The following is a 25,424-nucleotide window of genomic DNA, read 5'->3' on the forward strand; positions in this document are numbered from 1 at the left end:
TCGCTTTATAAATTGTAATAAGGCACATGGCCATTAGTGACTTTTATTTCATGTTTATTTAATATCAATTTTGGGATTCTTCCACTTTTTATCAATAAAATGAGACATTTAGCATCCTAAGTTTTCCAAATTAATTTGTCACTAGGCCTACCTCGGGCACAAAGAGGTCCCCAAATTAGGACATGCTTTACATTCTCACACTATGTGTTTAAATATTGCAATACTTTTTATAATCCTCACTAACTTGATTATCTTTTGTTTCTATTTTTGTTTTATTATTCCCCTCCCCAAAGGTTAGTTCGTGCACTCTGGCAACATCATCCTATTCCACGAGATCCAGGGCCCCTCCACCCACTCCTCCTCTTAGTCCTGTCAAAAACAAGAACAATGGTAAAATGGAAGATTTGAACAACGTCAGAAAGGAGAATTCAACTGAACGGGTAGAGGCCACCAATGGTCATGGTACTCAGGTTCCTAAGGAGAATATATCCCAACTTGAACAAAAGCTATTGAAATTCTAAGAAGAGCTCGATCAGGTTCGGAATCTGGCAAGCCTATCATTTTCCCTCAGCACCCCAGATATCACCTTTCCCAATACTCAAACCCTACACCACCTCAAAACATCCCAAAGCAACAAAATCATCCTGCTCCCCACATTGTTCCACCAAAGACCCAATGAATACTTGCTATACCCCAAATAACACTCCGCTACTCATCCCAGAACTCCAAAACTCCACAAATAACCACTTTTATACCCACCATAACACCCCCATCTATGTGGAGACCATGACATACTCCACCCAACCTATCTCAAGCACACCCGAGTCTGATGAAAAAGACCTGCTCATCAGGAATCTTACTGAGGAGCTTAAGAAATTGACTACCCAAATTCAAGGCGTTGAAGGAAACAAGGGAATTGAGGGGTTGAAGTATGAAGATCTTTGCATACAGCCCGATATCGAACTGCCCGAGGGGTACAAACCTCCTAAGTTCGAGATGTTTAATGGTATAGGGGATCCAAGAGTCCATTTAAGGATGTATTGTGACAAGATGGTTGGAGTAGGGAAAGACGAGAGAATCCACATGAAGCTGTTCATGAGGAGTCTGAAGGGAGATGCTTTATCTTGGTACATTAGCCAAGATTCGAAGAAGTGGTCAAACTGGGTAGGCATGGTGTCCGACTTTATGGACTGGTTCAGGTTTAACATAGGGAATCCTCCAGATGTGTTCTATATTTGAAATATAAAGAAGAAGCCCACAGAAACACTTCACGAGTACGCTACTCGATGGAGTCAGAAGCTGCTAAGGTCAGACCTGCCTTAGAAGAGGAACAGATGAACAAATTCTTTGTCCGAGCTCAGGACTCGCAGTATTAGGAAAGACTAATGATGATTGAGAGCCACAAATTTTCCAACATTATCAAGCTAGATGAAAGGATCGAAGAGGGCATCAAAAGCGGTATGGTTAGAAACTTCGAGGCCTTACAAGCTACAAATAAGGCCTTACAGTCCGGTCATGCATCCAAGAAAAGGGACGTGGGGGACGTAACAGTTGCACAGAGAACCAAATCTCCTATCAAATACCAAACTTACCCAATACCTCCACTCACATATCAACCAACTCCAAACTACCAAGCTCCACCACCCACTTATCAATCACCTCCGCCTCCCACATATCACCCACTTCGCCCAGATATTCCCAACCTGCACATATCTACCAAACCTACAATACTCAACCATACCACTATCAATCACCTCCTGCACATCAAAACTTCCCTAAACCTCGACCAAATTTTGATCGTAGACCCCCAAAACAATTATTACTAAACCTATTGACCTGTTGTACGAGAGACTCAGAGCTACTGGTTATGTTACCCCCATCCCTACTGGAACCCTTGAGAACCCTTCCTAGTGGGTTAACCCAAACAAATCTTGTGCCTACCACTCCGGCATGAAGAGGCACACTATCGATGAATGACGTTCTCTGAAAGATAAGATCCAGTCTTTGGTCAATAATATGATTATTATGGCAAAAGAACCTGCTTTGAATGTACTCAATAACCCCCTTCCAGATCATAAGGGTGGAGGCATTCACGTGATTGAAATAGAGGATTATTGGGATCCCGAGGGGTCAATCAGGTTGATCGCGGAAGGTGATGACCCAAAGAAGCCAATAGTTACTCTTATTCTGATCATAGTCCAGATTCAGCCATCTGGGGACGCTGATATAAATATGTCTGTGCCACTTGAGTTTGAAGCAACGTCATCCACAAAGACACCAGCGCCAATTAAGGTTGAATTCGTGTCTCCGGCAAATGCACCCACACCATTTGAAGTTGCAGTTTTACCACCCAAAACACATGCTCCATTTGGAGTAAGGACAACCACACCAATCCTAGTGGCAATGTCGGCCATGAAACCATTCCATACAAAGGATATACCATGGGGCTATACGGCCGAGGCAAGGAGGAAAGGCAAGGTTATGTTCGAAGAAACTATTGCGGCACAGGGTATGACAAGAACTGGTAGAGTTTATACCCCAGAACATCTAGCTGAGTCAAGGAATAGGCCTCTAATCGGTCACCCATTATTGAGATATGTCCAGACAACCTTTGGAGAAAGATACAGGCCAAGGAATATTGGGTCATCGACCAGTTGAACAAAATGCCGGCGCAAATCTCCATTCTTGCTTTGCAACAAAATTCTGAGACACACAAGAATGCTCTGCTAAAGGTACTAAGCGAGGCATACATACCAGGCAACATCACTGGCGGAGAAATGGCTAACATGGTAGGACAAGTGCTGGAGAGTCATAAGATCACATTTCATGAGGACGAACTACCACCTGAAGGGTTGGGACACAACAAAGCACTGCATATCACTGTGCAATGTGAGGACTACTTCATCACCATGATCGATGGGGGTTCTAGTCTCAACATTTGTCCACTGGTAAAACTCAAGAGGTTGGGTAAGGTACTGCACGAGATAAAGGACATAGCTATCAATGTAAAAGCTTTCGACGTCTCCTAGAGGTCCGCTATTGGGTAAATCAGTCTATGCTTGCAAATGGGGCCAACCTGGTTCGATGTCGATTTCTAGGTGATAGATGTGCCAACATCTTACAATTTGCTGTTGGGACAGCCATGGATCCATGCCGTTGGGGCCGTAGCATCAACACTGCATCAGGCCATAAAATTCAAATGGAACCACTAAGAGGTGATCATTCATGGCGACCGCAGCAACCCTATATACAGTCGCTAGACCATTCCGTCAATCAAAGAAATAAGGAAGCTAGGTGGAGAGACTTACCATCACATTGAACGGGTAAATTCTGTTGACAAAGACAAATGGTGGGATAACAAGATCGAGAGTATACTAAATTGGAGTGGGTATGAACCTGGCAAAGGGCTCGGTATGAACCTCCAAGGAATCTCTAAGCCCATAAAGCTCAAGAAACATGGAACTACTTTCGGTTTGGGATATGAGTACACCTGGGAAGAATTCAACAACTGGTTTCCACTATGGCGCGGTCCTTACTATCCTCTGGAGCAGCCGATACCCCATTTGGAGTAGACTTTCCAACCGGCCAACATTGTTTATGTGTCAAACGAAGAAGAAGCACTGGCAGCAATGAAGAAGTTGTTCTTAGAGGACAATGACATGGACTGTTGTGTTGTTCTCGAGGAGAAGGGGAAGGAAATCCCCTCCATATAGGTCGTAAGAAGAGGAGCACGCCTCAATAACTGGACCATCAGGACAACCAGAGCCCGACGATCCTCGAGGTAGCAAGGCTAATACAAGAATCATGCACTATTTTTATTTACTAGATGATTTTCCCTTCGTATTTTAATTCCCGCAATAAGATCTCCAATGTTCAAAATGATTATGCAATTTATCAAAGAATTTTTCTTATGAATCAACACTTATCATTATTTTTCTCTCATTATTTTACTTATACAACAATACTATTACTTATCTTGATGAACCGATGATTGTGACATGCAATGAGACAACGCAACAAACGAACATTGATTCAGAGAAAGATGACATACCAGAGGAGATTGTCAAAGAAGTTGAGAACTTTGAGAACAGAACTAAGTCCAACCTGGACTAAATAGAAATTGTTAACCTGGGAGATGCAGAAAACATCAAGGAAACACGCATTAGCGTTCACCTATCGCCATCAGAAAAGAAAGAATACACGGAATTTCTAATGGAATATGAGGACATATTCGCTTGGTCGTATGATGACATGACTGGTCTAAGTACGTCTATTGTGGCTAATAAACTGCCAACCGATTCAACATGTTCGCCGGTAAAGCAAAACCTCAGAAAGTTCAAGCCTGATATGAGTTTGAAAATCAAGGAAGAAGTCACCAAACATGTCAAATCTAGGGTTCTTAGGGTAGTAGAATACCCGACATGGTTAGCCAACATCGTGCCGGTACCAAAGAAGGATGGGAATGTCAGAGTCTGTGTCGACTACCGGGATCTTAACAGGGCCAATCCGAAAGACAACTTCCCTTTATCAAACATACATATTCTGATTGACAATTGCGCCAAGCATGAGTTACAGTCATTTGTAGATTGTTTTGCTGATTATCATCATATCTGGATGGATGAAGAAGATGCTGAGAAATGACTTTCATTACGCCGTGGGAAATGTACTATTACAAGATGATGTCGTTTAGGTTAAAGAATGTAGAGGCCACCTATATGAGAGCCATGACTACTATTTTCCATGATATGTTACACAAGGAGATAAAGGTATATGTAGATGATGTTATTATCAAGTCCAAGAAGGCCACTAATCACATGGAAGATTTGAGGAAGTTCTTCAATAGACTACAAAGGTACAACCTGAAACTGAATCCCGTGAAGTGCGCATTTGGGGTTCCTGCTGAAAAGTTGCTTGGGTTCGTTATGAGTCGCCAAGAAATAGAACTGGATCCATCAAAAGTCAAAGTCATTCAAGAACTACCACCACCAAAGAACGAAAAGGACGTGATGAGTTTCTTGGGAGGCTCAACTACATCAGCCGGTTCATATCACAATATACAGTCATCTGTGAGTCCATATTTAAGATGTGGAAGAAGGATGCCACTACCATATAGACTGATAACTGCCAAAATGCCTTCGACAAAATCAAGGAATACCTGTCAACACCACCAGTCTTGGTCCCGCCCGAGCCAGGTAGACCTTTATTTCTATACCTTGTAGTATTGGATGGAGCGTTCGATTGTGTTCTGTGGTAGCATGATGAAACGGGGAGGAAAGAGCAGGCCATCTATTACCTCAGTAAGAAGTTCACCCCGTACGAGGCCCAGTATTCTCTGTTAGAGTGCACCTGTTGTGCTTTGACTTGGGTAGCTTAGAAGCTGAGACATTACTTCTGTGCCTATACTACATATCTCATATCAAGGATGGATTCTTTTAAGTACATCTTCCAGAATCCTATGCCCACTGGCAAGCTAGCCAAGTGGCAAATCCTGTTGAGTGAGTTTGACATTGTCTACGTGACTCAAAAAGCAATCAAGGGACCACCTTGCTGAGAATCCCGTGGATGGAGAATACGAGCCCCTAAAAATGTATTTTCCTGACGAAGAGGTATCATTATAGGAGAAGATATTGTAGAATCCTATGACGGTTGGAGAATGTTCTTCGATGGAGCAGCAAATTTCAAAGGAGTTGGCATAGAGGCAGTCCTAGTATCAAAAACCGGTCAACATTATTCGGTGTCCGCCAAACTCAGGTTCTCGTGCACCTATAATATGGCTGAATATGAAGCTTGCATCGTAGGGCTTAAAATGGCCATTGACATGAACATTCAAGAGTTGCTAGTAATTGGAGATTCGAACCTACTCATATATCAAGTACGTGAAGAATGGGCAACCAAGAACTCCATGATACTCCCATATCTGCATCATGTACAGGAATTAAGAAAGAGGTTCACGAAGACGGAGTTCTAACATGTTCTTAGAGTCCAGAATGAGTTCTCCGATGCATTGGCTACCCTATCATCTATGATTCAGCATCCAGACAAAAATTTCATTGATCCCATTCCAGTAAAGATCTATGATCAGCTAGCTTATTGTGCCCATGTCGAAGAGGAAGCAGATGGAAAACCTTGGTTTCATGATATCAAAGAATATTTGACGAAAGGAGAATGTCTGGAGCTTGCAAATCCTATTCAGAAATGCACACTTCGGGATTGTCCAACAACTTCTTTCATAGTGGAGGAATCTTGTATAGGAGGACTCCTGATTTGGGATTACTAAGGTGTGTCGACGCAAAGTAAGAATCTTAACTACTAGAGGAAATTCATGTTGGGACCTGCGGTCCATATATGAACGGTTTTGTCTTGGCCAAGAAGATACTCCGGGCTGGTTACTTTTGGATGACTATGGAAATGGACTGCATCCAGTATGTTCAGAAATGCCATCGCTGTTAGATACATGCAGATATGATAAAGATACCTCCAAATGAACTTAATGCAACAAGCTCACCTTGGCCGTTCACCGCTTGGGGAATGAATGTTATTGGACCAATCGAGCCTCCCGCTTCTAATGGGCACAAGTTTATCTTAGTAGCAATCGATTGTTTCACCAAATGGGGAAAAGCAGCATCTTACAGAGTAGTAACTAAGAAAGTCATGGCAGACTTTGTCCGCGACCGCATTGTTTGTCGATTCGGGATTCCAGATTCGATCATTACTGATAATGGCTCCAACCTCAATAGTGACTTGATGAAAACTATGTGTGATACCTTCAAGATCAAACACAAGAATTCCACAGCCTATCGACCTCAAATGAATGGAGCTGTAGAGGCCGCCAACAAGCATATCAAGAAGATATTAAGGAAAATGATAGAGAAGCATAGATAGTGGCACAAGAAGTTATCATTTGCTTTACTAGGATATCATACCACAGTACGCACATCAACCGGGGCAACCCACTATATGCTGGTTTATGGTACAGAGGCAGTCATTCCCGCTGAGGTAGAAATTCCTTTCCTAAAGATCGTACAGGAAGCTGAGCTCGATGACGCAGAGTGGGTAAAAAGTCATTATGAGCAGCTAGCCCTTATTGAGGGAAAGAGAATGAATGCGATTTTCCATGGTCAACTCTATCAGAACCGAATGTCCAGAGCCTTCAACAAAAGAGTCAGGCCAAGACAGTTCACACTGGGGCAACTGGTATTAAAAAAAAATTTCCGCATCAAGATGTAGCCAAAGGGAAGTTCTCTCCTAACTAGCAGGGTCTATACATGGTCCACCGGGTTCTGACAGGAGGATCCCTCATACTTGTAGAAATGGATGGAGAAGTCTGGCCAAAACTGATCAATTCAGATGCAATCAAGCGTTATTATGTGTAATTTTCATGCTTTCCTCATCGATGCAATTGAACTATGCCTGACCTGATTCCCATTTAAGAGGGGATACGTAGGCAGCCCTATGGGTTTAGTTATAATTCAATAAAAAAATTCATTTCCCTCGCAATTGGAAACTGGGGCAGAATTTTGAGGAGGACACTCAAAATTCCGAAGTAATTTCAGCCAATCATCGCAAGCAACAATCAGGAGCATCAACTCATTTAAACTAAGGCAGAATTTTGAGCCCTCAAAATTCCATAGCAAGAAAGGTTGCAATGTCCCGAACCACATCACAGTCGTCGGTTCATCTAAAAATTATTTTTAACTATACGTTTATGTCATGTTGTTTACAAAATCTGCTTTGTTTAGCAATGCTACCCCAATAATACACGCAGTATCACCAGATCAAAGCTAAGCAGGTCAAGCAGAGCCAGCGGGGATATGAACTAACCTCCCCGCTTTGCAAAACTCACTATCTCTCTTTGGATACAGGCACTCGGGTTGTGAAATCACTAAACATACTATACACTCACGAGACAAACATTGTTCAGGAATACAACTCTCAGAATTGTTACACTTACCAACATTTGTTATCCATACACACCAACGACATTCTATGTATCACAATGTCCCCAACAGTCACAATATCGCAACCTGCTATTAGCTAAGAAAGCTCTATTACCATATGCCATTTTATTTCTTGCATAAGGCTACTATTCTGCCTTCCAAGACTAAATGATGTCTCCATCTGCATTTTTGCATTGCATAAGGCTACTATTCTGCCTTCCGACACTAAACGTTGTCTCCATCTGCATTCTCGCATTGCATAAGGCTACCATTCTGCCTTCCGAGGTTAAGATCTACCTCCATCTGCATTTCGCATTACATAAGGCTACTACTCTGCCTTCCGAGACTAAACACTGTCTCCATCTGTATCTTCGCATTGCATAAGGCTACCATTCTGCCTTTCGAGGTTAAGCTCTACCTTTATTTACATTTACATGGCTGAAAGATTGCCATATACTGCACTTCATTGGCTGAAAGATCGCCACATACTACATCTCATGGGTTGAAAGAACGCCACATACTACATCTTCTTGGCTAAAAGATCACCCTACTACACTGCATGGCTGAAAAATCACCACCTACTACATTTGCATGGCTGAAAGATCGCCACATACTGCACTTCATGGGCTGAAAGATCGCCACATACTGCATCTTATGGGTTGAAAGATTGCTACATACTGCATCTCATGGCCTGAAAGATTGCCACATACTGTATCTCATGGGCTGAAAGATCACCAAATTATCCAAGGGCATCATCGTTCGGAGGCATCATCTTCATAGCCCGAGAACACCATGTCATGGCCTGAGGATCCCTTTTAATCTTTTACATATCATTATTCAAAGGCATCATGGTTCGGAGGCACCATCCTCATTGCCTGAGAGCATCATTTCATGGCTTGTGAATCCTTTATTGCACACTTCATGGCCCAGGTCATCATGGTCTAAGGACATCATTCTCATCGTCCGAAGACAACATTCATGGTCCGACGGGAATGTGCATCATGTTTAAATTTACGCATAATATATGCTTGTATTGCTTATTTGCAGGTAAACTGGCGAGCGACGTCCATCTCGCAGGAGTGATCCCGCTCCAGTTCCCGCAGCCATATCAGACCTTAACCATTCACCACGTCTTGGATATTGTGTCGGTTCTTGAAAAGTCTCCATCGACATACTCCGCCGACAGATCCTGAACTACATATGACCTGATTCCTATAAAACCAGGGATATGTAGGTAGCTCAGAAGCCAGGGCGCAACTTAAATCTCTTCGAACCGTTTTGCTCGGTCAAAATTGGCCATCATATCTTTACCCGACAACTCTTCCATCTTTCCCGGGTAAATAGGGGCAGCTGTTGATACCTAATATTTTTCTATATATTTTTAATATACAAAATACTTTCAAAATAGCATGTTTATGCATGTATAAGTATGTCCAAATATTTTATTATTTTTTCTTAATTTTTAAAGATTTTTTAAACCAATTTATTCCCTTGTTTTATTCATAAAATACAATAATAATTCCAAAATTATCATTTTAGTGATTAATTTATTGGATACTCATATTTGTACTAAAATATAACTAAGATATTTTTTGCATATATTTACAAATTTATTTAGTATTTTGAAGATAAATTGCATATAAGTGCTATATTAGCCCCTTTTAAGATATAATTGCGTTTATATTCATAAATATTAAGTATGATATTATTAAATTGATAATTATATGTTACAAATAATTTTAGTACTTTCAATTTAGTTCCAAGAAATTAATTCACTATTTTTTTAATTTTAAAAGGGGAAAATTGGCTATTTAAATGATAGCCCAATTACATGTCGATTTTAGCCTAAATTCAACCCCAATTTGAACCCAAATTTCCCATCCTAATTCCTACTCATACCCGACCCCTAACCCAATTACATGACCCTACCCGAATTCCCCCACCTAACCATTCTAATCCTGGTCGTTGATCATTTAAGATCAATGGCCATTGGCTCTGTTTCCTCTTTTAACTCTAAATGACCCCTTACCCTACTTCATTATTCACATACCACCGCCCCTGAATCCCCGACTCTCTCAGTTCTCTCTGCAACACCACCTAAAGTCTAGCCGCCTCCACCCTAACCCACTTTAATATCTACCTATTCATGGCCCTCCGTGGTCATTTGACCCATATACCAACCTTCCATGGCTTCTAAGTGTTTGTTCTTATGATTTCAAGACCAGATCTTGAAAGAGCTTGGTCTAGGCCTTGCTCAATTTCAATTCATGGCCCTTCTCCGGTCATCCTTGACCTTTCTCCGGCCAGCCAAGGCCGTTCGAGCCAGATCCTTGACTCTCATGGTTAGATCGGTAACTTTCAAAGCCTTTCTCACCTTTTCTAGGTTTTCTGAAACCCTAATCTCTAAGATCTTTTTGATCTCTTTCAGATCTACTTAAGATCTGTGTTTACCTTGAACTTCTAAGCATTTTTCTCGAAGTTTCTTTAACTTGCTTTCAAAGCGACTCTTTGTCTTTTCCGATTAGGGTTTCTCTTGTTAAGTGTTTCAAAATCTCTTCTCTGACTTTTAATATGTTTAAGATGTGTGCTTGTTTGTTTAAATTCTTGCTTGACTTGTCTGTTTACCATCTTTCAAACTCGTTGTTGTTGAAAACCCTAATTTCTTTTGGGTCTTAGTCAAGTTCTTAAAGCTGTTTGTTAGATGAGTGTTTGTTTGGTTAAGTCTTGTTTGATCTATTTTTATCATCTTTTAGTCTTGACTATTTTTGAAAGAATCTATGTCTTTGGGTCTGAAATGGTTCGTTTGAATACCTGACTTGATTTGAAGTTCTTTGTTTCAGAATCTTTTTTTTCCTTTATGTGATTCCTTTGATTCTAGGCTTATCTTTAAAACTTGACTATGATTGAAACCCTAATTTTTCAAAGGGGTTTCCCTACCTGCTGTTGTGAAACTTTTGCATGTTCTGATACTCTATTTTTCTTTTCCTATTGACTCAATGTGACCTGACCTACTTGATTGCTATGCTTTGAATGTTTACTTTACTACTAAGCCTTATACCTATTTCTGCATGCTGTTTCTTTTGCCAATGAATCTGGCCTCGCATGTCTGGTGTCCCTGCTCACCCTGTTTAAATACTGAAGTGCAGAAGCATGTTACTTCTTTGATTGATCTTCAATCTTGTGACTGATTTCAAAACCTTTCTTTTATGAATTCTAATTTCACTCGCCTGTCAAGGTTAATTGATTCCTTTCCTTATTTTTCCTTGCTGAATCCTTTCCCAAAATAAGTATATTTCTGTACTTAGACTTGATTACTTACTCAATGGTTTTACTACTCCTTTTATGGTAACAATCATTCTTCTTACAAACGGATTTTCTTTCCTTATTTTGAGCCTGTCACTGCCCGTTAAGCAAGTGATCTCTTAATTAAAGGGGATTCACCTGGTTAATTGATTATGATTGTAATTATTTCTATATTTGTATTGAAACTTTACTTATTACCTTACTTTTCACATGTTTTCAAAAGCTTTAAGTACCATGAACCTTCTCTTCTTTCAAACACGAACACTAGATTTCAGAACACACACTTCACTAAAAGCTGTCTCTCTTTTCTCTGTTACTACTTGTATTGCTGCCTTATCTAGCTGGATGAAAACCAAGGCTAGGCTTTGGGAAACTTGCCTACTTTTTGTTTCTGCATTTGTTTTCTTTATTAGTATTTCCTAATCACTCTTCCAGCATCAACAACAACATGTTTCTTTACTAATTCCTTCACTCTTACATGTTTCCTACTTATGTTTAATCGAGTTTCATTATCAAGCATGCTATGATCTGCCCTTTCCTTTTTTCGAATTAATGTTTTCTCATGTGTGAACCCAATACCCTATACCCTCTATGTGTTTGTATATTTGTTTGACGGCATGCCAATATCATACATTGCTGTGCATGACCTAAACCTAACCCTCTCTAGGTCATATGTTCCACATACCCTATGTGTTTGGTATATTTGGTTGGTTTGGGGCATGACAGTATTGAATACTGTTGTGCATGACCCAAAACTGATTCCCTGGGATCATAACCTCCATATCCCTTCTATATGTTGTGTGTTTTGGTTGGTTTACGGGCATGACAATACCATCTATTACTGTACGTTCCCAAACTTGATCCCTGTCTAAGGATATATGCTCCTTGCAATGTATTTCCCCAACCCTGACCCCTTTGTGCAATAGCTGATTTTGTAATTTTAGCTTTACTGCTACTGCTTTCAAATCACCCCTCTCCCCTCTCCATTCTCCACTCAATTTTAAATCTCTACTCTTGCACTTCCACTGTATTCTTAGACTTAAGTTCTGCCCCTCTTGTGTGAGCCTTGCCTTGGGATCTATGAGCCCCCTCTAAACTTGGACACGTAAGGGCTGGCCCTTCCACACTGCACTTATCTCTATTTAGTTATGTAACTTGGGTGTGAGCACTGCTCGGGGTCCTCTTGAGACCCTTAGGGAACTTTGACACACTCAAGTCTGAGAAAGGCTTTGAAACAATGGCACTTGAGGTGGTTTATTCCATAATTCAAAGAGGAAGTCAAGAATCAGGCTTCCTCTGGTTATAAACATTTGGGTGGCTTGGCTAGTGAAAGGGGCTGGGTAATTATGCATGCTCAAGACTTCTTATCTGAGTTATGTAATAAACTGGCCTGCCTCAACATATTGGAATTCCCTTACCTTAGTATTTTTAAATTCAAACCCTAAATGTGTGTTTAAGCCATGCTATTTATGTGTTTCACTTGAGGAGGTATACATGAGCCTTTATTTGTTTACATGCTTCCCCCTAATATGTAGTATTATGTGTTTTGTATGTCGCCTTAGATTCTTTTCACCTTTTGAAACCAAAAGTGAGCCAAACATCTCTCCCTTTTAGGAATATTAGTCCTAAGTTCCTCCAGGACTGATAGGAAGGGGGCAGGTAATAGCATGTAATGGATATTGAGACCAATCCGCGCTTTAATACCTTAACGGGGCGAGAAGGGTAGATATGGATATGATGACCAGTGCGCTAATACCACGTGTATCCCCTCTTCTGAGGAGTGTCAAAATGGGTATTGCATTGATGTGATCCATATTATATATAAACTTAAGACCCTCTTTCCCCTTTTATTTGCAAACTTCTATTCAAAACCCTTCTCTTAATTGTTCTTTCTAACTCTTATGTGTTTAAATTTAAATCTCCTACTGTTTGAGCCTATACTTGTCTATTTTATCAATTGCTCAAATTCACAATAAACTGTCTGGCCGGGAACCATACTAGTGGATCCTGAGGGGTGCCTAACACCTTCCCCTTATGATAATTTCAAGCCCTTACCCTATCTCTGGTTATCAAACGAACTTCCTATCTCTGGTTATCAAATGAACTTAGAAGTGAACCCTTATATGTGTCCTAATGCACCTTAAATCATTAGGTGACGACTCTTCAAATGAAAAACCCAGTTCCCCAAAAGGAATGAGTTGTCCCATTCCAAATGTCACAAACCTCACCTCCCGATTGCACTAAGAGGGAATAAAGGGGGAGCGACACTGTCCCCACTTGATCCTCTGAACCTGTAGGAGTTTCTGATTGTGTGCTTGTATATGTTCCTGCCTGCTACATGTTTGCCCTCATATGCTCCATATTTGTCCCTCCAATCCCATTCATTTGCTTGTGTTTGCTGGACTATTCTTGGTCCTTGGTGTGATGCTAACTTTGTTTTGGTTCTGAGATTGGTATGCATACTCCTTCAAATTGTTTTCATCAGTTAAACTTTTGTCACAAAATTATTCCAATTAAGTCTCTCTTTTCAAAACTGTTTCTTACTTACCCTTTTTCAAAAATATTCAAAACTATGTCGAGCACTCTCACTCTACTCTTAGACCACTAAGTTCTACCCCTTTTGTGTGAGCATTGCCTTGGGACCCTTGAGCTCCCTCTGAACTTTGACACACAAAAGCTGGCCTTTCCACACTGCACTTACTCTATCTTGGCTATGAAATCTGGGTGTGAGCACTGCCCGGGAGCCCTTGAGGTCCTTGGGGAACTCTGACACACCTGGATTATGAGAAAGGTTGTGAAGCAATACTTGGCATTGAGGACCTGGAGACTTGGGCCTATTCTTTAGGCTCCCTATAATTAACTTCTTACTTTTCCTTTATTTTCAGTTTTGTAATTCCTATTCAAAGTCCTGTAATAATTATTTGTAAATCACTATGGGGTTGGATAGTGAAAAGAGGTGGGTAATATGCAAGCTGTAGTATAATCCAGGGTAGAAATCATGTTCCTAGGTTTACTTTCCATATGCGCAATAGCAACCATGTTTAGGTACAACATGCCAAGTATGTCGTGCATTAGATATCATGCTATTTAGGATTTATATGTACTGTTTTCAGCATCTCATCCACACTTAGAAATCATGTCTATAGGGTAGATAATAACAATAAAATAAGCTGCTATTATGTGATTCTGCCCATGTAAATATATTCTGAAATTTCATTTAGAAATCCTGCCTTAAGGTAAACGTGTTAACACTTTGTTATTTATGCACTCACCATATTACAATCATGCCCCACACTTAGAAATCCTACTTTAGGTAAACAACATCAAAACTGTCACTCCTGCCCATTTTAAAGTTGTGCATAACTTGATGTGCATTTAGAAATTCGGTTTAAGTTATTATGCATCATGCTGCATTAGACATCATGTTATAGGATCACACTTATTCAATCACGCTAGTCTAAGTACAGATGTATAAACAGTCCTCCTGTTCTAAACAAACTGGTAATTAGTCTTTGGATGTTTGCAACATTTAGACTTGCATGCTATTAGGTATAACAACCTAGAATTATTAACAAATCTGAATAACTGCTACATATTATTTCACGCCTAGGCAAGCCTTAGGTAATCAACTTTAAAATAAAACCAGAACCGTCTTTGTGATTAGTGTTTAACTATCAGCATGTTAAAATCAGTAGGCAAGCCTGATTAGGACTTCCTCTCTGAGTTATGTAATAAATCTGACTCTGTTGTTATCACTTAGATACCATGTTTAGGATATGAATTTAGACCTTAATTGTGTATGAGTCATGCTGTTGCGTGAAGGTATATCTGAGCCTTTTATTTGTCTTTCATGCTCCCCTTTGATTGAAGTCCTATCTGTTTATTATGTGTCGCCTTAGTGTTTTTTACCTTTAAACTTGAAGGTCTGCCTAGAACCCCCTTTTTATAGGATAGGAGTCCTAAATTCCTCCGGGACTGATAAAAAGAGACGGGCAACAGCATGCAATAAGGGTCGAGGCCAACCCTCGTTTTAATTACCTTCATGGGGTGGGAAAGGGTAGATATGGATATGATGACCGATGTGTTAATACTGCGTGTAGCCCCTCTTTGAGGAGTATCATATCGAGTATTGCATTGATGTGGTCCATATTATAAACAAACCTAGGATACCCTTTTACATTCACAAATATGCTTAGATTGTAATTCTTTTCAAAATCTAGCTTTTCATTAACTGTTTTTTGAACATATGTGTACTTAAACTTAAATCCCCTATTATTTGAGCCATACTTGTTTATTTGCTAAATTGTACAAATCCACAGAAACTGTTTGGCCGGAAACCACACTGGTGGATCCTGAGGGGTGCCTAACACCATTCCTTTAGGATAATTTCAAGCCCTTACCCTGTCTTTGGTTACCAAACATAGTTAGAAATAAACCCTCTAGGTGCCCTAACGCACCTTAAATCGTTAGGTGTCGACTCTTCAAAATTCAAACCCCTTTCCCAAAAAGAACGAGTTGTCTCAACCAAAATGTCATAAACATGATTTCACGAGAAAAAGGGGGCGCGACAGGCAGTACAGCAGGGTCAGCAACCAATGATTGCAGCACCAGTTGCCCAGCCTCCCATAGGTGGGAGATAGACGGGTAGGGGCCATCCTAGAGATGAAGGCCAGACAGGGAGAGGTCAGCCAGCTACTACTCAGTCAGGTGGAGGCTAGCCAGCCAGCGTTCCAACCAGAATCTATGCCTTTCCGGCCAGACCAGATGCATTGGCCTCAGATGCCATTATCACAAGTGTTATTTTCGTCTGCGGTAGGGATGCTTCAGTGCTATTTGATCCAAGGTCTACCTATTGATGTGCCGGAGAATTTCGGCACATTTAATACCAATTGCTTAGATTTTAGCTCGTTTTAAATGCAATTATCCTTTATACTTATGTAATTTTAATGTTTTGCAGTGTATGAGGCTTAAGGACCCAAGAACATGGAAATGAAATCAAAAAGCCGTAAAGGACAAAAAAAGGCAAAATGCGATCACAAATGTGAATATGCAGACCACAAATCCAATATGCGTACCGCATATTGCTCAGAGGAACCGCAAAGTCCAACAGTCTGTTTGGCCAAATTCAAGCGCAAGAAATGCGGTCCATTATGCGACCGCATAGCAGGGTTGCGGGCCGCATAATGGATCGCAAACCCCCTGTAGAAGTTGCTGAAGTCTAAAATGCGGTGACATTATGCGGTCGCAAATCAATAATGTGGACCGCATAGAACTAGGGTTTCAAATATGCGATGGTTTTGACGAGAATGCGGATCGCATATCTGTTATGTGACAGAAATGCAGTCGCATAATTAACCTGGAGGGGCATTTTTGTTCGAAATTGGTCCCGAATTTTAGCCCACTATAAATAGATTTATTGGGGTTTTATGGGGGTATCTTTTATGGTTTTTGAGCTACATTCCAATCTTTGAATATTCCTCTTTTTGGAAGCTTTAGGAGTGAAGAATCTTGTACTTTGTAAGCTTTATGACATTTAGTATTCTCATCTTTTTGTATTTTAGCATGAGTAGCTAGCTTTAAATACTAAGGTTGTGGACCCTAAATGGATGTTATGTTAATGGGTGTTTAACATTGAATATATATATATAATGATTGGTTTATATATATTTATTTCTCATTCTTCATTTATTGTTGGTGGTTGCAAACATTAACAAGTGCCATTAAACTCTTTCTTTACTTGGAAAAGGGAGTTAGGGTTTAGTAGAAGTAAATATCAAAGACTCTAGGCTTTAAACCTTGTTTAATAGAATCACTTAGGAATAAGTGAGTTTTATTTTGCATAAATTGATTTCTCTTAATTGCAACTCTTTTATAATTGGAAAATCATAAAAAGGAAATACTACCCAACTATTGGAAAATATTGGGTAGTCATTTAGAAATCGTTTGCATATCTAGAGGACCTTCCATTAGAAATATATCATATTAACACCGATAGCATTACATTTCATTGAAGGGGACACAACCTTGGTTTAGTTAATCAAATTAATTACAACTTTAATTAATCATACTTGTTACTATATCACTAAATTATCACACAATCAATTATAATATTTTGGTTACTCTAACGGAATAGAAATACAATTTAAGTTAATATTCACACGACTCAAGTAAACTTTTCACGCCTATTCCCTGTGGGATTCGACCCCAACCTCGTTCGGTTACTATATTTGACATCGATCGCTTTACACTATTTTAAGGTGTAATTTGAGCGTATCAAATTTTGGCGTTGTTGCCGGGGAATACGGTTTTGAAATTACTAATTAATTTGTGCTTTACTTTACGTCTTATTATATTCCATCACACTTTTCTTGTTTTGCTTGGTGTTGATAGGAAGACATGGCCGAATATGAGGAAGAAATGAAAGAAAATCCTTTTGCGGACATAGATGAGTACATTGAGGATACAAATGCTATTGTACCTCCGGTTGTTGGTGCTGCAACTTTCAAGGTGGAACATGGTTTAATCCTAATGCTCAAAACGGAGGGGTTTTTCCGGAATTCCATTGATGATGATCCGACACAACATCTTAGATACTTCTTGGGTGTGTGTGCGATGCATAAGCAGAACAATGTCTCAGATGATGCCCTAAGGTTGAGGGTGTTCAAGTACTCACCAGCTGGGGACGTAAGGAAATGGCTTCAAAATATGCCACCAAATTCCATTCATTCTTGGCATGAACTTGTCCGAGCATTCTTAGCTAAATGATTCCCGCAAAGTAAGAAATCTGAGCTCCGGGATAAAATTTTCTTTTTCAAGCAAGTACCGGGAGAACGGATACGTGAGGCATGGAATCGATTCAAGTTATATTTGGTGAGGTCTCCTAATCATGGTTTTTCGGATTCTTTTTTTTTTGGAGAAATTCTACATGGGTTTAGATGTTATGAACCAATCTATAGCCAAGAATGCAGTTGATGGATCTTTTATGGATAAGACATTCGCAAGGATTACACAAATACTTGACAAAATGGCAAAACATAATCAAGCTTGGCACTCAGAGGAAACCAGGTGGAATTGCCTATGGTTCTCCCTCCTTGACCACCATGATTAAAGAGAATCAAGAAATATATCAACTAATTGCAGGGCCTGCCAACAATGTCAATGTTTTGACAAAAATGTTTACTGAAAGCCAAACGAATAAGGTAAATGTGTGGAAGATGTGCAACCATCATCAAGTGAAGATTATGAGGAAGCCAACTATGTCAACAACTCTCAAGGAGGCCATCAAAGGAACCAATACCAAGGTCAAGGATAACAAAATCAATGGAGGCCTAACCCGCAAGGACAAGGCAACCAACAGTAGCGAAATGGCCAAGGTGGCTCAAATCAAAGAAATTGGAATAACAACAACAACAACAACAACTTCTCAAATCGGAGTTCAAACCCTTATGCCACCAAAAGGTCAATATTCAAATCAAGTTTCTTCAAATGATTCCAAGTTGGAAAGCATGCTTGAACGGGTATTGCAAAATCAAGAGAGGTCTGACACTTCTATGAGGAATATGACCGAGCTTGTTGGTTCTCATACCGCATCCATTCAAAAATTGGAAATGCAAATGAGAGATCTTTCTAGGTAACAAAATCCGAAGCAAAAAGGGACACTTCCAAGTGATACAATTGCGAACCCAAAGGGTAGTGGGAGTGGTCCAACTTCTCATTGCATGGCAATTACTACTCGGAGTGGGAAGGTACTTCAAGGAGAGAACGAGCAAGTGGTTGAAGTGAAAGAGTCTGAACAAGAGGTTAAGGCAGAAGTTGAAGAGCCAATTATTGTTAAAGCTAAAAGAGTTCCGGAAGAGTTAAAGGTGCAAGAAGAAAACCGGGAAGAGGTAAAGGAAAAGGTAAAAGAGACACCAAAAGCTCTACCACCTATTCCTAGACCTCCTCCTCCTTTTCCTCAAAGACTTGCTAGGAAGGTTGATGATAGGAAACTCGAAAAGTTCTACGACATTCTCAAGAAGTTATCAGTAAACATTCTATTTGTGGAAGCATTTCAAGAGATGCTGAGTCTTGCCAAATATTTGAAAGACTTGATCACCAAGAAAAGAACCACCAAAAATGAAATGGTGAATATTACTCACCGGGTTAGTTCCATCATTGCAACAACCACCGTTCAAAAGAAAGAAGACCCAGGAGCTTTCACTATTCCATGCACTATTGGGGCACATGATTTTGCAAGAGCCCTTTGTGATAATGGGGCTAGCATCAACCTAATGCCTCTTGCCATTTACAAACAAGCAAGTTTAGGTATGCCAAGGCCCACAAGTATGATATTGCAAATGGCCGATCATTCCATAAAGAGACTGGTGTGAATTGTCGTTGATGTGCTTGTAAAAGTGGGAAATTTTCATTTACCCGCCGATTCCTAATCCTTGATTGTGCAGTTGACAAAGAGATCCCTATCATCTTGGGGAGACCATTCCTTTCCATAGGAAGAGCACTAATGGATTCAGAACGGAATGAGATCAAATTCCGTATGAATGATGAAGAGGTTACATTCCAAGCAAGCAAGGGTATGCAACTACCACATGAATATGAAAGCATCTCGGTGATTGATGTTGTTGATAAAGTGGAAGATGTGGTTGAAATGAAGATGGAAGAACAATGCCTCGGTGAGGCGTTGGCGGCTATTTTGGTAAACTTCGACGGTGAAGATATGGAGGGGTATATGGAATCAGTCAATGCATTGGAAGGGCTTGGGTCCTACACTTATGCTCCGAAAAAGCTCTCTCTCAACTTGGAGAATAGAGCCACTCCTCCTGCCTTCAATTATTGAGCCACCGCAACTAGAGCTCAAACCACTTCCACCACACTTGAGGTATAAATTTCTTGGCTCAAATGATACTCTATCGGTAATCGTGTCTTCTTTGTTGAATGATGTGCAGGTAGAACAATTCTTGAATGTCTTGAAGAAGCATAAGCAAGCTATTGGGTGGGCGGACATCTAAGGGATTCCTGCCGGAATTTGTGAACGCAAGATCCAGTTGGATAATGAGAGTAAACCAAGTGTGGAGCATCAACGAAGATTGAAACCTTCCATGCAGGAGGTGGTAAAGAAAGAAATCATTAAGTGGTTGGATACCGGGGTTGTCTACCCCATTGCGGATAGTTCGTGGGTGCGTCCAGTACAATGTATACCAAAGAAGGGAGGCATGACAGTAATTCACAATGAAAAGAATGAGCTTATCCCAACACGGACAGTCATCGGGTGGATAGTTTGCATGGACTATCGGAAGCTCAATAGTGCCACGTGCAAAGACCATTTCCCTATGCCTTTTATTGATAAAATGCTTGATCGGCTAGCGGGAGGTCATTCTATTGCTTTCTTGATGGGTATTCCGGTTACAACCAAATCAACATAGCATTGGAGGACCAAGAGAAAACAACATTCACTTGCCCTTATGGAACTTTTGCCTTTAGCCGTATGCGGTTTGGTTTGTGCAACGCTCCGGCTACCTTTCAAAGATGCATGATGTCCATCTTCATAGACATGGTGGAGGATTTTCTAGAGGTTTTCATGGATTACTTTTCGATGGTAGGTGACTCTTTTGAGAATTGTCTTGACAATCTTAGACAAGTGCTCCAGAGATGTGAGGAGACCAACCTTGTGCTTAACAGGGAGAAATTCTACTTCATGGTGGATGAAGGCATTGTCTTGGGGTATAAAATTTCAAAACATGGCATAGAGGTTGATCGAGCAAAAATTGAAATCATCTCCAAGCTTCATCCACCAACATCGGTAAAAGGTGTCTGAAGCTTCTTAGGGCATATCAGATTCTATCGATGCTTTATCAAGGACTTCTCCAAAATAGCAAATTCTATGTGCAAGCTCCTTTAGAAAGACACCAAGTTTATGTTTAAAAAGTGTCTTACAGCATTTGAGGAACTAAAAGAGAAGCTCACCACGACACCCATTATTGTCACACCGGATTGGTATATCCCATTCGAGCTCATGTGTGACGCCAGTGGTGTAGCCATTGGAGCATTTCTGGGTCAACGACATAATAGGGTTCTCCATCCCATCTATTATGTAAGCAAAATGTTCAACGATGCGCAAGTGATCTATACGGTGATAGAGCAAAAGCTTATTACAATTGTATATGCCTTTGAAAAATTCCGAGCTTATTTGTTAGGGTCTAAAGTGGTGGTCTACACCGATCATGCCGCTCTTCGCTATCTCATGGCGAAGAAAGATTCCACATCGCTGTTAATTTGGTGGGTCCTTTTATTGCAAGAATTTGACTTTGAGGTCAAGGATCGCAAGGGGACCGAAAATCAAGTGGCGGATCATCTATCTAAGCTTGAAGAAGATGGATGACCGAAGGAAAATCTTGATATCAATGATGCATTCCCTGATGAGCATATCTTGGCATTGTCTTCTTCATCTACCCCTTGGTACACCGATATTGCTAACTACTTGGTTAGTGACCTCATTCCGGATGGATTGGAAGCTTATAAGAAGAAGAAGTTTTTGAGAGATTGTCGGCAATACTATTGGGAAGAACCATTCTTGTTCCTTATTTGTGCTGATAACATCATCAGCAGGTGTGTTTTAGAAGAGGATATTATGCTAATTCTAAAAGCATGCCACGACCCACCGGTCGGGGTCACCATGGGGGCAATTGAACGACGGCAAAGGTGCTTGAATATGGCTATTATTGGCCGTCGATTTATCATGATGCCAATCAAATGGTCAAGGTTTGTGACCAATGTCAAAGGCAAGGATCAATCTCCAAGAGGCATGAAATGCCAATGCACTTTGTGATGGAGATCAAGATCTTTGATGTGTGGGGAATTGATTTTATGGGCCCCTTTGTAAGATCATGTGGTATGAGATATATCTTGGTGGCTATGGACAACGTGTCCAAATGGGTTGAGCAATTTGCTTACCAAATAATGAGGCAAGGAGTGTGACCACATTCTTAAAGAAAAACATATTCACGCGGTTTGGCACTCCTAGAGACATTCTTAGTGATGGTTGGTCTCACTTCTGTAACAAGGCTTTCATGGGGCTACTAGAGAAATATGGCGTCAAACATAAGGTGGCCACACATTATCATCCCTAATCAAGTGGCAAAGTTGAAGTTTCCAATCAGGAAATAAAGAATATACTAGCAAAGAGTATTAATGCAAACAGGACCGACTGGTCAAGGAAGCTAGATAATGCATTATGGCATACCACACGGCGTACAAAACCCCTATTGGAACTTCTCCTTATCGGTTAGTCTTCAGCAAGGCTTGTCATCTACCCATAGAACTGGAGCACAAAGCCATGTGGGCTTTAAAAAGGTTGAACTTGGACTGGGCTGAAGCTACAAATTTGAGGTTAACACAACTCAATGAAATGGAGGAATTCCGTTTCCATGCATATGAAAGTGCAGCTGTGTACAGAAAGGATGAAGTTCGTCCATAACAAAAAGATCTTGAAAAGGGAGTTCAAGTCGGGTGATTTGGTTTTACTCTTCAACTCAAGGCTCAAATTGTTTCCGGGCAAGATCAAATCGATGTGGTCGGGTCCGTTCAAGGTGTAGATGTATCCCCTTTTGGAGCTATGGAATTAGAATCGGAGGATGGGCTCCGAACCTTCAAAGTAAATAGCCAACGAGTCAAGAACTACTTGGGCACAGATGGAGAAAAACACTTGGTGGACAGTTGGCTCTCAAAGATGGTCCATGCCCAACTAATGAGTGAACCCAAAGAAAGGCCAACTTTGTCGTGCCGCGACGTTAAATCAAGCTCTTCATGGGAGGCAACCCATGTGTGGTAACATCTTTGTTGTCCTTTAAATTTTGACTTTTGTTAGATAGATTTAGTGAGAAATTTAAAGTGTGTGTTAGAGTGCAGGTGATTCAAAAGATCATAACACAAGGTGAAATTATGAGTGAAAGGGAAGAAAAGTCACCCTGACAAGTCTGTTACACATATGTGGTCGCATTGTGACTATACGGACCGCATAGTGGTCGCAGACCTGGGTAGTTTGTTTAGAAAATATTTATGGTTGAAATGCAGTGAGAACGTGCACTTTGTAGACCGCATATCAGTTATGCAATCGCACAAGTGCACCGCATTGTGTAGATGAGCAACTTGAGTTGAAACCACCGCATAACACTTATGCGGTCGCATAAGGTGTTATGCGGTGACTTATCCACCGCATTTTCACAGGTAAGTATCCCTACCCCTTTGCACATCAACACACACCATCACTCAGACACACTCACTTCCCTCGTAAACAAAACAAAAAGAAAAAGGAGAAAGGAAAACGGCTAGTTGAAATTAAAAGAGTAAACAACGATCCCAATTATTGAATTCATCTCCTAAGTGTTTCTCAATCATCCATTCCTGGTATGTTCTCCCTTCCTGATTTCAACCCTGTTAATTTTTAGTTTTAATTTTGTTATGTGTTTTCCTATTTTATTAGTTTCCTTTAGTGTTTGTTCTTTCTTCCTCTTCGTTATTTGGGTATCTACTCGTAATGGGGGCTCTTGGATAATTAGTTAGGCCTGGGGTGCTGGGTAGTGAAATTAGGGTCACCATTGTAGAGGACGGAGTTAAAACCTTGAGGACGAAGACTTTCGCCGACCACATAGTCGATTTGCGGTCCGCATAATTGCCTATAAGAAACCCTAGGTGACTTGAGGAAGATGACAAATTACGGAGGCTTTGCGATCGCATAAGTGATATGCGGACCGCAAAGCCACCACATACTTTAACAGTTTCTGCCTTTTGTAATATGTTGTTTGCGGCTGATTTGCGATCACAAATCCATCTTTGCAGTGGGTTTTGCGATCACATAATGTGATGAACTTTCCAAGCGCATAGTTTTGTGATGGTTATGCGAACCGCATAATGGATATGTGATCTCATAATCCATCACATAACTGATTCCTTTCAGCAGATAGAAGTTTTGCGATAGGTTTGCGGTCCGCGTAGTGGTTATGCGACCGCATAACCTATCGCATACTTGAATTTCTTTGTAACTTTGAGGGGGTAGATTCTGGCTCAAATTTGTCACCTCTCGCTTGATACCTTCCTGAAATGAGACTGATATAAGCACTGAGAAAGCTCTTCTCATTGCATGCATTATGACCGGGATCAAATTGATGTGGGTGACATTATCTTCCGAGAGTTAGGTTTCCGGGCCAACCAGATAGCCACGTCACTTCCATTCTCGTGCTTGATCATAGCCCTTTGTAAGGCTGTGGAAGTCCCTTCAATGTCACACACTGATAAGACGGGGAAAAAGTTAAAGGATATTGATATCACGCGCATTAGTGATGCAGTGCCACAGATAGTTGTTGCTCCCCCAGAGGTTTAGATCCAGATTCCTACTGATACAGAGATCTCAGACTCCCAGACTCCTGTTTCTCCTCAGGCCACAGTGGCCTCCACTTCCATTCCACAACCCACCTCTCAGGGCACCATTGCACAGCCTTCTGCCGCACTGCCAGCCATTTCGAGGCTTGGTACCTTAGCTCAACATGCAAATACTAAGGTAGACCGGCTTCTGAAGGACCTCACCACACTCATCAGGCAGGCATTGACCCCTATCCAGTCCTCAGTGACGGCCCTACAACAACAACACACATCTTATGGGGGTCGCCTAAAGTATCTTGAGGTGTGGATTGAAAAGATAGAGCAGGGTGATGTTGGAGACTTGCCAAAGCTCCGTGATGATGTTGCCACACTAAAAACCGAGCTCCACAAAATGCAAAATCTGGAGTTCGATCTATCCTCCTTCATGCTCAAGGAAAGAGAGCTGGGAGCGGGCACGTCCGTGGCTGGATTAGATCTTGATTTTTCCACTTTTATGACAGTTCCTACACCTCAGACTGTCGGGGCTTCCCAGACTCCAGCTTCCCCTGCACACATTGACATCCCTTCTAGGGACGATTCTGGACACTCTGCAATGTCCAAAGGTGGGGATATAGACGAGGGGGAGACTGATGAGGAGTCATGGTCCGAGGAAGATGAAGGCCCTCATGAGAAAGGCAAGTAGGTTGTTGCCCTTGTAGTTGCAGAGGAGGAAGAATCAGCTATTCAGATGGCGATAGAACATTCACTAGCAGACATGGTCGTCCAAGCCAATCCATCGACCACTCAGCTATCAACGGGTGAGGCTAGCAACTC

The 25,424-nt window shown here is 40.9% G+C and overlaps 1 non-coding gene across 1 annotated transcript; it reads right to left on the bottom strand.

Moving 5' to 3' along the window:
* Positions 1-18,026: 18,026 nt before the first annotated feature.
* On the bottom strand, positions 18,027-18,133 carry LOC142162557 (small nucleolar RNA R71). The gene has a single exon (XR_012693805.1). It is a non-coding gene; the product is annotated as a small nucleolar RNA R71 (small nucleolar RNA).
* Positions 18,134-25,424: the final 7,291 nt, after the last annotated feature.

The sequence above is a fragment of the Nicotiana tabacum genome, chromosome 7 (genome assembly GCF_000715075.1).
Source record: "Nicotiana tabacum cultivar K326 chromosome 7, ASM71507v2, whole genome shotgun sequence".
NCBI classification, from domain to species: domain Eukaryota; kingdom Viridiplantae; phylum Streptophyta; class Magnoliopsida; order Solanales; family Solanaceae; genus Nicotiana; species Nicotiana tabacum.